This window comes from Epinephelus moara, chromosome 10 (genome assembly GCF_006386435.1).
Source record: "Epinephelus moara isolate mb chromosome 10, YSFRI_EMoa_1.0, whole genome shotgun sequence".
NCBI lineage: Eukaryota > Metazoa > Chordata > Actinopteri > Perciformes > Serranidae > Epinephelus > Epinephelus moara.
The window spans coordinates 28544467-28557295 of NC_065515.1; positions in this window are offsets into that span (position 1 = coordinate 28544467).

Genomic DNA, 12829 nt, shown 5'->3' on the forward strand with positions numbered 1-12829 from the left:
ACACAGACACACCCACACAGAGACAGAGTTTTCGTCATTATACAGTAAAGATACATGGAATACAGTTTCCCTCTTGAAAAAAATTTCCCCTTTTCACAAACTGTGTTTTATTTTCAGAGTTTTCATTTCTGTAGTTGGAATAACATGTTTCTCACCAGCTTACTGTAGGTCAGAAGATATAAGCCTCCATGAGCTTAAACCGCCAAATAAATTTACACCTCAGTGTACCTTAGTGAAGCTTATAATGTATATTTTTTTTGTCTTGAGACTGTGTCAGAGGTAACAACTGCTGGGTGGTGCAGTTTCAGGTCCATCTCATTAAACTGCAATAGCATGCACAGATGGTGTTGTTACTGTATGAAGAAAGAGAAAAGATTTTGTTTTCTGTTTTTATTTTGTTTTTGCTCTTTCTCTGCGGACAGAGGTCTCAACAAAACCCACTTGGAAATGCAAGTGTGGATGCAAATCAATTTTACATGAAATTGGCGTTTTAAAATTGTATGCACTTAATGTAGATGCAGCCATATTGTACAGTGCATCTCACTACCGGGTGCCAGCGGGACCCCTCTCTCTGTCTGTTTCTCTGGCTCAGACACAAACTCCACTCTTGGTGTACAGTGAAAGCCACTGTGATAATTATTTCTCTAATCGACCGGCACACTTATTAAAGGCCAACTGCCAAGCCCAAAGCGTGCCAAAAGCTTCTCAAGGGGATACAACTGTCCAGAAGATAAGTGCTCATTGTGTAAGTTATTAGCTAGAAGTGTGAAAGTCAAATGAACAAATTCAACTTCTAGACATTAATGTTGGAGCTAATAATGACCACAGAAGATGAAAATGGTGATGACCATCAGAATGGTTATTATGCGAGAAGCAATTCACATTAGCTTCAGCTGCATGGTGCGTTCAGTTCTAATTAGCATATGTATACTACCACACTTAATAGTGAACATAGTAACATTACCTATAAAACAGGTATAAGTGTAGAGGGGTTGTAGAAACCTGGAGAAACTGGATGAATTAACATAGAAATATCCCCTTAAAATCAAAATACATGTGAAAAATACCTGTTTGAATAAAACCTGTGCATTTAAAACCTTTTCCATAGTGCTACCAAAAGCCTTTAGCACATACAGTATAAGGCAGAGCATACACAATATATAATATTTGTATGCCATAATAATAAGCAAAAATGATACCAACCTATATCCAATACCCACACTGTGGCTATATCAACTTAGGGCTAAGTCTGAGCCAGCTAATTGAGGGTAGATAAGTTCACGCACTGCAGCCAAATTGCTTATTACCTCATACATTTGTTTCCAACCAAATAACTCCTGTCTCATAGAGCAGCCTTATCTATTATCCCCCCAGGAACGTACAGTGCAGTGTGTGAGTGTTTAACAGAAAAATGAGGACATGTCCGCTGGTAAGATGTTAGTTTAGCAAAACTGGTCCCTGGATTTTTCTGATGTACATAAGAGCCTAAAACTGGAACATAGCTAATCATGTTGTCTTTCAGGTTCTGTGTGTGTGTGTGTGTGCTTTGTAATGATTTTGAGCCTCGCAGGTAAGCAGATAAATCAATGAAGGCCATGTTGTGCTGCAACTTTAAGTTCTTTTAAATCAAGGCTGAAGATTTTTCTCTTTGCCGCTGCCTTTTATTAAATCAAATATTTATTCATTTCTTACACTATTTTCTTTTCCTCTACTCCTGAATTAAGTTTTTAATTGTATTTATTTCCTTTCAAACTGTGTTTCTTTAGCACTGCGTCCATACTTCATGTGGAGCACTTTGAACTGGCTTGTTACTGAAACGTTTCATACAAATAAACTTGCCTTGCCATATCTAGATGAGCTCTCACTGAGATGTTTGTCAGCAGTGTGATACCTTGCCAACAAAAACTTCTCCACGAAATTAATGAGTCACACAACCATTGACATCTGATCAATACCATGCTGGTGGTTTTAGCTGATACCCCCTTCTTTTTACCTTTGCAGCCACTTGAAAAAGAGAAATGAGATAAGGGAAGTCCTGAAAGTTGCCTGTCAATGGTGCCATCAAGGGGTGGCCGGGAATGGGGGCCGGGGGTTGACACAATGGCAGTAACTAACAATATTACAGTTAAACAGTAAGCTAAAACATTTTTCTGAAAACATCTGAAGAAAGAAATAGGCAGTACTCTTTGTGTGTGGTGGCAGCATGGGTGGTGGGCAATACACAAATGCAGCAGTACAGTCTGTAATTTAAGTCCCAGAGCCAGCTCAAAACAACCGGATGATGTGAAAGGCATCATTTGGCACCGGTAAGATAAGAGAGAAGTTTATTTACACATACAACCTATATTGTATTAATACAAAGCTGGTTAATAATCAGCAAAGTTTCCCTTCAAATCTGTATAATTGTCTTTTTAAGAAAAAGGACAACTAGGCAGTTTGAACAACAATGTACCACTCAACACATAACACTGACAGGTGATTGTTATAGTCCTCAAAATGTTTTAACTGTACCGGTATGCACATCAGATAAATGACCTTTTGCTAAGTCCCGCCCCTGACGCAGACTGGCCAATCATAACATAGCATCAGGCTGGCTCAGACCAGAGTCCAACAACAACACAGCTGTGCTCCATTGACTCTAATGCAATCGTTACAGATTTCCTGCATTTTCAGGCTGGTTTTGTTTGGAGCTAAATGTTGTGCCTGGGGCACGTTGTGCATTAATGATACTCGTTACCTGGAGAGGTTGGAAAAAGATATACGTTTCTTCCCTGTTCCAAAACCAAAATCAAACCCTGGAAAGTGTAGGGTTAGCTAGCTAGCTACTGAAGATATAGCCTTACTGAATGTATACACATGCTGCTTTTGCTTTTTAATGATTATAACAGTGAAAAAAAGATGACCCTGCTGTACAGGAACCAGTGAAGGGAAGCAGGGAAACACCAATATTGAACCAGCTGTGTGTCATCACTTTGTGCGCAGATGAACGTTGTTCCAGGACCTCCGCCGCCGGACGGGCAGGGATCTCCAGGTGCTGGCAGCAGCACGGGGACAGAGCCAAACACCGTTCATCTGCACACACTGTGATGCCACACAGCTGGTTCACTATCAGCAAAGTTTCCCTTTATATTCATTGTCTTGTGTGGTGATCAGCAGTGATGTGGTGGTTCACTTTTACACTGTGAGCTGTAGCCTATAGTTCGGCTTTAGCTTCTAACTATCTTTGTCTTTTTAACCTGTTGTTGCTGCTGAGTCAGTTTGACATCCTGGATATATTCTTCAAACACAGACTGTAGACCCCTCTGTCTGCTTCTCTCTGGAATCACTGTTTCAGTTTTCCAATAATATGATAATATTTCTTCAGGGAGTTACTTACAGTGTGGGCTCTATGCTTACTCTGACAGCTTGACGGACCATCACAAAGGGGCGGGGCTTAGCGAAAGGTCAGTTAGTAACTGTAACAGTAAAATAAGAATCAAAGTATATCAGTGTGATATTCCTTAACTCATATGGATGTAGTTTTCAACTAGCCCACATACATCAACAGCAGAACAGAATCCCTTAAATTTAGTTGTGGTGTTTAGTGTGTGACACCCTGAGGTTTTCAGTGGCCCCATCTGGCCATCCCTATTAAAAAATGTCTGGGGGCACCACTGCAGGCTTCAGAAAGAGAGACAGAGGAAGTGTCTTCCCTTCACCTTACTGCTGTGCACTGGCCGTCTCATCTCTTATCCCTTTCCTCTTGTAACCCATGAGGGAAGGAAGGGTCATAGGTTGTGTTCTGCCTCAGAGCGCTCACTTAAACTCCATTATGCAGATTTCCTCCATTTTGTGATTCTAATTCCTCACCCTCAATCTCCCCACTGAGTCTGAAGTCAAATCATTAGGTTTGCAAAGAGCAGGGATGTAGAGAGAAATCTGTGTCAGTAAATCTCTGGAGACTCATTCCTGGGGACCATTTATCACAGACATGCACACACATCCTAATCACTGAGAAATAGAAACTGAAATTAAAAGAATATTTTTGCCAAAAAAATATGTATATAGTTGCTGTTTGTTTTGACTGTATTTATTTTGTAAAAAAAAAAATTACCAAAAGGAGGAAATTTAAATTTTATTTATTTTTTGCAGTGATACTGCTCCGACAATAGTGCTCTCCAGATGGTATGATTTTTTGTTATTCGAGCTGACAGCATTAGTACTGTAATTTGATAGCTGGTTTGGGTGGGCAGTAAGAATTGTTGCAGGAGGCAGTTATATGCAGTTAACTATGGATGTATTAAGGAGAAATGCATGCACTATGAACAGTGACATAACTGCTTAGCTTAGCTCTTCCTAACCATTACTAAGAAACACACATTCCCTTTTCCACTTTCCATCTAAGTCACAGTGCAGCACTGATCTGATGACCTGTTGACAGGTCATTAGCAGCTCTACATTAATATTCCCTTATTATTCTGGAAGTCCTAATTTGATCACTGGCACAAGTTTATATTTTTTGTCTGTTGGAAACCAGCAGCTGTGTGAAATCCTTGTTACTCTTTCATATCATTCTTGTAAATAAAACTTGACCCCAAATGGAGTAGATTAGGTAGCTTTAACAGTAGCGTAAACCAACACATTCTCACTCTGACCTCATCACATAACAGTTGATGATGAACCTTCCACGTCCACATGGGTGCGTTGGTTGCTGACGTTCTGGAACACTGTGTCAAGTTCTGTCTGTTACATGCATTGTCTGCTTTCAAAATGCACTTCCGTTTTCACAGGAAATTTAACATTAACATACAGTCTCTTTCAAAATAAACGCACTACGTCGGTACAACACTGTAAATTGACTTTTTTCCCCTTCGACAACAAACACCCATGGTTAGGTTTAGGAAAAAAGAACAGGGTTTGGCTTTAGAATCTTACGGGACGTGAACGCCGCTCTCTCAAGAGGATGTCAGTGTTTGTTGGACATGTTCACCACATGTCCCGCCCAACTCGGACTTTTGCCACCTTAACTTTCGTCCCTGTCCTGTCACGTTTCCCCTGACGCTTAGAGGTACCGTTAAACTATAATGCCAACTGGCCTCGTATCGTGCCGTCGCTTAAAGATGCAATTTTTTGTTGGTTTCTGACACCGCAAGTTACCGCCCAAATGCTGGATTTCAACAACTTTGAAATTAGACCGGGCTCCATAAACACCATCAGAGGTGTTTATCAGATGGTTAGGCACTTCTTGTAACTTCCCTATTATTCCCAACTATTTCCGTCACCTCTTGTGTGTACAAACAAATGCAACAAGAATAGCATTAGGCAGTTATGCATGACTTTTTCCACTTACAAGTAGTGTAACTAAATACTTATAAAAATGTCAGTAATGACATAAGTTACCCCAAAACCAAACAACTCATTACAACGTTACTTTTGTTATCACATCACTACTGACTTGAAATACAATCATCACATCAGCCGACTCATTTTAGTAAACATCGTGCTGCACAGGCACGTCACAAAGCAGCAAGCTAGTTTGGAAGATGGAAACACTTACCTTAGCAGCTGGAAATATTCCCATCACTTTGATTTTGTTGGGAGGACAGATGACAAGAACATTGTAACTGCAGGTAGTCAGACTAAAACTCTTTCCACTGCGAAAAACACCTCCGGTCTGAAACACTTTGGATACTTCAACCAACAACACAACAACGTGAAGCTCCAGGAAATACACCCCACCAAAGGTGTACCCTCCTCGGCCGCTGTGGTCGGCTGTAGCCCTGCACTGGCTAAACAACCAAAACTGGATTGTAATCACGTACAGCTGCAGGCTACAAAGAAGTGATAAAGCTTGTGGCTGGATATGTGGTAACTCTCCGTCTCTCAGGCAGGGCCTTGGGAAAATACCGTCCACAGGCAACAGAAAACCCTCAGGTAAAAAAGAAGCTATCTAGCCTTAGCTTCACTTAGCTGTGATTTCTCCAACACCCACACAGAGAAAAAAAATTCTTCCTTTCTAGCATAACCTGGCTTTTATACAGCAATTTGCTATATCCAACGAGGGAAGCTCATACTTATAATCGTAAGAAAGGTTTAGGAAATCAGGAATGTAGAGCACAAGCATTGTTTTTTTTCTTGCCTTGATTGTAAGCTTCTAGACTGAGTATGTTCACAGAGCCTCTGCCATGCTGCCTTTACACAGAGCCATCACTTGCACTCTCCTCTGGGTCTCCTCCAGGGTTTACTGTTAAATTGAAATCCCAAATGTTTAACCAACAAAGTGTTTTAGCCTCAAATGTGAATTTAATATCAGCCTTGTCAAGCCTTATTTCTCTGGGGAATCCCCGACTTGTAAAACTCCAGTTTAATATGTGTAACTAACTACACTTCTTACATAGGGTTGCTCAGATCCGTTTTAATATCATCCTCACTGCACAATTTCCCATTTCCTTCACTTGCTCAGACAAACTTAGGGGACTGCAAAGTGTAGATTTGGTTCTCGCTGTGGACGTCAATATCCAGGAAACATTTAGCAGATGGTGTGGCATTATCCATGATTTGCCTCGCAAATGGTAATACGCTGTTTTCAAGCCAATGCACTTTGTGATCTCAGACTCAGAGATCTTTTGAGAATAAAATGTCGGTGCGATTACAATGAGCCCTGCAATACTGTGTCCCCTTTCTGCTTTTTCATTTGTTTACCTGCATGTTGCTTCATATTTCGTGCTGCAGAGTGTTGTGAAGCGTATCTCACCCACTATCATTGACTGAAAATGTATTTTCTGTCCCCAGCTCTCACTCTTTGATTTCTTGTTGTCTGGAGCTTGCACTGTAAACTCTATCTTATGCTAACTGAGTCAGATTAGGTGATCATGTAGTCATATACTGCTGAGAAACATGGCAGACTATATTGGCGCTTGACTAATAGTTACTTGCTGTCTTTCCTGTATGTAGGTGATTGGTAAAGTGCCAGAGATCAACTTAATTGTTCCACTGTATACTGTACAGTATGTAGGAAATCATGGTTTTATGAATGAAAGTAAACCTTCATCTACACTCTGCAGTGAAGGTAGGCTCTGTCTTATATATACATATATACATATATATATATATATATATATATATATAAAAAGATAGCATATTATACTAGTCCATACCCATTGAGTGCACAGTTGCCCACGTACAGTTTCACATGGTGTGTGTTTGGGATACAGGTCATAGGAAATTGCAGATTAAATAGTCAACTGAACCCATTAAGAAGAGCAATGTATTCAGACAGAGTTTTTGAAAAACGTGGGACAGACAGAATGACTGACTGACAGAATGACACACTGACAGTTTCCGTGATTATGTACAGCATACCATACCATGACTTTGTCATACCAAAAATTAGAAAAAACAAACAGGGGGAGCCACAGCGATCGGTCACATTTTTAAGCATTTTTCTGTTGTTATAGCGCCACCCAGTTGCCAATTAGAGTTAAATTTCTCCAGTCACCTTGATGCATCCTGTTCTACATATCTACCAAGTTTAGTAAAAATCAAAATGGCAATCAGGCCTACATAAGAAATTAGAGTTCGATTTTAAGTGTTTTTCAAAAAATTCGAAATGGCGGAAAATCTATATAATGGGAAGTTATGGGTTCTTGAGGCAAATTTGTTCCTCATGAGGAGAGGCATCTCTGTGCAAAGTTTCATGTCTCAACGACATACGGGGCATGAGATATGCCCATTCAAAGTTTGCAATTTCAGTCGGTTGCTATAGCGCCCCCCTTTGGCCAATTGATGTAATATTGCTTCATTCGCATCCTCCCATGACCCTCTACCACTGTGCCAAATTTCACATGGGTTGACCAAGTCTGTGAGGAGAAAAACATGGAACAGAGACACAAACACACCCACACACACGCGAACAGACAGAGTTTTCATCATTATATAGTAAGATAAGATATAAATATACTGTATGTGTGCAGAGGGTGACTTTGTAACCACAGGTCTTATTGAATTAATAGCACACTTCTGATTTGACGATAGTCAAACAGTTGCAAGTTCATTAAAATTATAAAATGGTTAGTTGCAGTCCTTGACTATAACTGCCTGAGCCACATTTGAAGCCATGGTAAAATACTCTGTAAAAACATAGCTGTGACTGCATTACAATTTCAGTATTACTGCCCCAATTAGTCACCTATTGTCACATGGGATGCACAGCTGAACAGGGCAACCACCAACTGAAGCCTGAATCATTTATCATCCACCAGGATGAGAGAGGACAGAAGTGTGCAACTGTCGTGCAATGAAGGTGCAAAAAAGATGCCACGAAAGAAACAAGAAACAAAGAGTCTACAGGGAGTTACACTCATCCAGGAGAGTCATTGTGTGAAAAACCTGTTGTCACAGCTGCCCAATCAACCCTTTATCTCCATCCATCATCTTTTTATGGTGTTTATCTTTTTATTGCTTTTATTCATTTTACTAGTATTTATTTTCAATTCATGTTGTCTGGCTTTTGTTTGACCTTACTGTTTGGCTGTCTGTGATAGTGCCTTCTTAGTATCCTGCATCTGTCTTTCAAAGCACTTTGTAAACTATGTTTTTGAAGGTGCTGTACAAATAAAGTTTTTATGGACTGTTTCATTGCTATTCTGTTGCTAGGGCAACAACTCTGGTCCCTATTTACTTCCTGTCAGCTTCTGCATTAACATACATTCAAACAAGAAATACAAAGGGACCCATTTAGAATGTTTATGTTGTCCAGTTTGAAATAGTCTATATATTTATCAATTCATTTATTTATTTATTTTTCACTGGGGCAGTTCACAGCCAAGTGTGAAGCAATCAGGAGGCCATGGTTCTCTGCCAGAAATTATAATAATTATTATTATATCAACTATGTAAACAATAGCCTAGTAATATTTTGTTTTGTTTTTAAGGAAACAATACAACAAACAACATTGTTTTAAAAAAAAAAAAAGAATGAATAATCCAACTCTGATCAAGCCATTGTCTGGAACTTCATCAGCTCTCTTTCTCTTTTCTTTTAGATCTATCTCCACTCCTTTTCCACCCTACATTTGTTCTTGTCTTTCCTCTTTTTTCACTCCTGTCTATAACCCTATTAATTCCCCCTCACTACGAATCTGTACTTGTGGTGTAACTGCTGTTTTGTCCTTAAAGCAACTCTTACCTTTCTTGCATTTCACATAGCACTTAGAAGAAATTTGAACATCCACAACTCCCACCTCCCTCCAAAGTCCCATCACCCTCCACCTGCAACTCCACCTCCCCCCAAAGGCCCACTCCCCACCTTCTCCATTATGTCTATGATAGACGTAAGCGTTGGCAAGGTAACGTTAGGTACACGGAAGAGGAGAGCGAGTGTAACGTTACAACCAAGACAGTCAAACGCAACCCCAGAGTTTGAAACTCAACCGGAGTCGGGGATCACTGATGAGTTTTAGAATAAGGTTACAGTGCTAACGTTAGATAGTAGCGTTAACGTTACTAGTAAGTGGAAACGCACAAGGAAGATAACGAATGCAATGATTGGTCGGAGTTTTCTTAGAACCATATGAGAATTATGAGTTATTATCTCTGGTGGAATTCACTCACATTTTAGTGTGCCATCAGCTTATTAATAGCATTTTAACCTAAACAAAGAAAAGTGTAACATTTCCAGAAAGGTAAGTGTTGCCTTAAGTGTCTCTATGCCTTTATGTGTTTTGAAACTTCAGTTCTTGTCTTCATATCACATGATTTTACCTATTGTTTTGTGGTTGTTGTTGTTGTTGTTGTTATTGTTGTTGTTTTGTTTGTTTGTTTGTTTGGCTGGTTCGTTGGTTTCCTTGTAAGAATACGCTTTGTGTGTCTTTTTTTTTAAGTTGGTGTGATTGACAGTATTTTTGACAATAGTTTTGCAGTAGTTGTTTTATTTTCCTTGTTTTCTACATTTAGTTGACTGGCTGAGTGCTAGTGAGTGTGAGACCCTCTTTTAAAGGCCGCCTGACATGTTAGAAATAAATTTTGTCAAATAAATGTTTATGTATTTTCGGAACCACCTCTCTACTCAAAGGGGAACTAAACCCCCCTCTCTGGGCATTACTCCGCCCACACCTTGATTTCAAAAAAATTCAGAAAAGATAGGCAGAGCTGAGGGAGGGAGGTGGGGGGGGCAGGCGAGCGGCTGAGGAAGGGGGCGGAGTGAAGATTGTCCCTCACTGCGGGGAGAGGAGAGAGGGTTTCCCCGAAGTCAGGCCTCTTTACCCGGCCCCTCTTCTCCACACTTTGGCATATTTTCACCCAGCCCAGCACTGGTACCTTGGAGAACGGTCCCTCACTGCGGGGAGAGGGCTGCCCCGGAGGTCGGCCTCTTTACCCGGTCCCTCTCCTCCACACTTAGACTTATTTTCATTGTGCCGATGGTGGCTTGGAAAACCCCCACCTAACTGTGTCACACGGGCAGAAGGGAAGGCGGCCGGAGCTCAGCCGGTCCCCTTCTCCACACTCCCCTTCTCCACACTTTGACTTATTTTATCCTACTTGGTTCTATTTCTCCCTCTCTGGGAGCCTGAGCTCACCATGCAGCAGCCCACCCCATCCATCCACCCCTCCCTCCCTCGCGGCCCCGCACATATACCCCCGTGGCTCGGCTCTCTCTCACCACACAGCGGCCCTCCACATCCTTCTCTTGCCGCCCCGCACATATACTCCCGAGCCTCAGCGCCTCTCCTTGACCAACTAACCTAAATACTATAAACACACTACTAACTGTAAACCTACACTAAAATACACTATGCTAACAATACAATTCGACAAATTACTAGCTCGTCTCTCTGCTCTACTACTCTCTCTGCTCTGATCCAACCTACTCGCTATCAGTTTGATAACTGCGAACAGAATGGTTTTATAGTAAGGGGAGGACGAGTAAAGGGAGAAGGGCAGGCTTTAGCGTGGACGGTTAGTGACGTCATTTGCCCCGAAAAAGAGTCATTCGCCTCCAATGTAATGTAATGTAAATTCAAATGTAGTAACCAGGTTTCAAGCTGTAGAGGGCACTCCATACCACATTTTTAAAATAAAATGTAGATTTTCAACAGTTTGCACTAAACTGTCAAGATTTTGAGCAGCATCAGTCAGTAACACTACTATACGACCAGAAACAATGATTATCAGCTGAAAAAAATGGTTTTAGGGTTTAGTTACTAGTTTACGCTTTCAGGCCTATGAAACCTTTGAGGGTGATATTCCCCCAGGTGACATTATACTAAATATATAATATTGAAAAAAACCCAACATCAACAACAACAACCCCTGCTCCTGCCAGCTGCTCGACATATTAACTTAGGGGAGAGAATGAGGTGGACATAGGAGCAAGGGCGGATGTCCAGTATAGTCTCATTATACCTTTCATCTTATACAATACATCACAGCTGAAAACTCTCTTCCTCTGTCTAGCCCAGTACTTTGAGTTAGATATAGGAAATACTGGAACAGTCCTACCGTAGGCTTGCTGACACACCCATCCATCACAGCAAACCAAAAGCTGTCACGTGCCCTAATCATGAACCTATTGTCAGACCCCAGAGCCCATCTGGTTGGCTACTATTTCTTATGTCCAAGGACGTCTGAATCACCTTCAACTGTCCTTGTCTGTGCTACTGAAGAGGCCATGTGTCATTGTCTTAACTGGCTTATATTTCTTGCGCATGTTGTGACTACTATAAAAATGGGAAAAGCATCTGTGGGATCTTCAGATTGTATAGAAAAATGATAATTTGGTACAGACAAACCAACATGAGTGAGATCTACAGATTTTGTAAAACTATAAAGAACAAAAAACACTTCAGTTTCTGGAGTCCAGGGACAAATAAAAATCCTTTCTTGTGCCATCTCCTCTCTGCTTGACCCATGATGGGTCAATGGAAAAGATTGTTTTGTGGCTATAGAGAGAGGAAAATAAAAACAGAGGGTTAGCGAAGAGGACTGTAGGGATGATTCCCTGCAGAGTGGTTTGAGTGTAGGGCCAGGGGTGAGGACTGAGGCTCAAGATGAAATTAGGACTTGGGGAGAAACCTGTGAGAGGAAAGAGGGTTTGTGGAAAAAAAAAGAAAAGGCTGATCAGAAATCTCAGACTACGGAGTGGAGGTAAGAGTGCAAGAGCTCACTGTGAGAGTCTGGGCCAGGACAGAGAGCTCATGTTGGATTCAGGCCAGGAGTAATTCATTTTGGAGTAGTTTCCTCGAAAGTCCAAGTTTTGAGTCAAAGTTCTCTGTACAAAAAAAAGTGCAAGAAGGCTGAGTGAAGTGCTGTCATTTACTCACCATGGAAACACACTATTTTCAGAATAAGCCAGTTAACACAGCCAGATTTCTGCTTGTCAAATTAGTAATTGATGAATGCTGCACATTTTACAGTATTTTGAGGTTTTATCATTCGTTACCATGGCTCTGTAGGTTCACCACTACCAGTGACTATTGAACATTGCTGACAGAACAAAACTGACACACTACATTGAACTTGGGTGGGATCTGTTGTACACCTGTGATGAATTAGGTTTTGCCACTGGCCAACAAGTCAGCAGGTGACCTACATGCACAAGTTCTATTTAAACATACATATATTGTGGTGTCTCTCCCCACTGTTACCTAACCTCCAGCTGAGGGGCCAGATATCAAGGCGGAGCCAGCGCCAACTGGTCAGAGCTGTCATTCAGGAAAACCTGGAGGAAACCCAGCTGAATCCCTGCCCTTGTTTGCTGGTGGTTAAAGAAATCAGTGGGTCTTTTTTTTGTTATTGTTTGAGAGGATGGCCATAAAGGAATCCTGGCTCCCTTCCTTAACGGAAAAGCCCA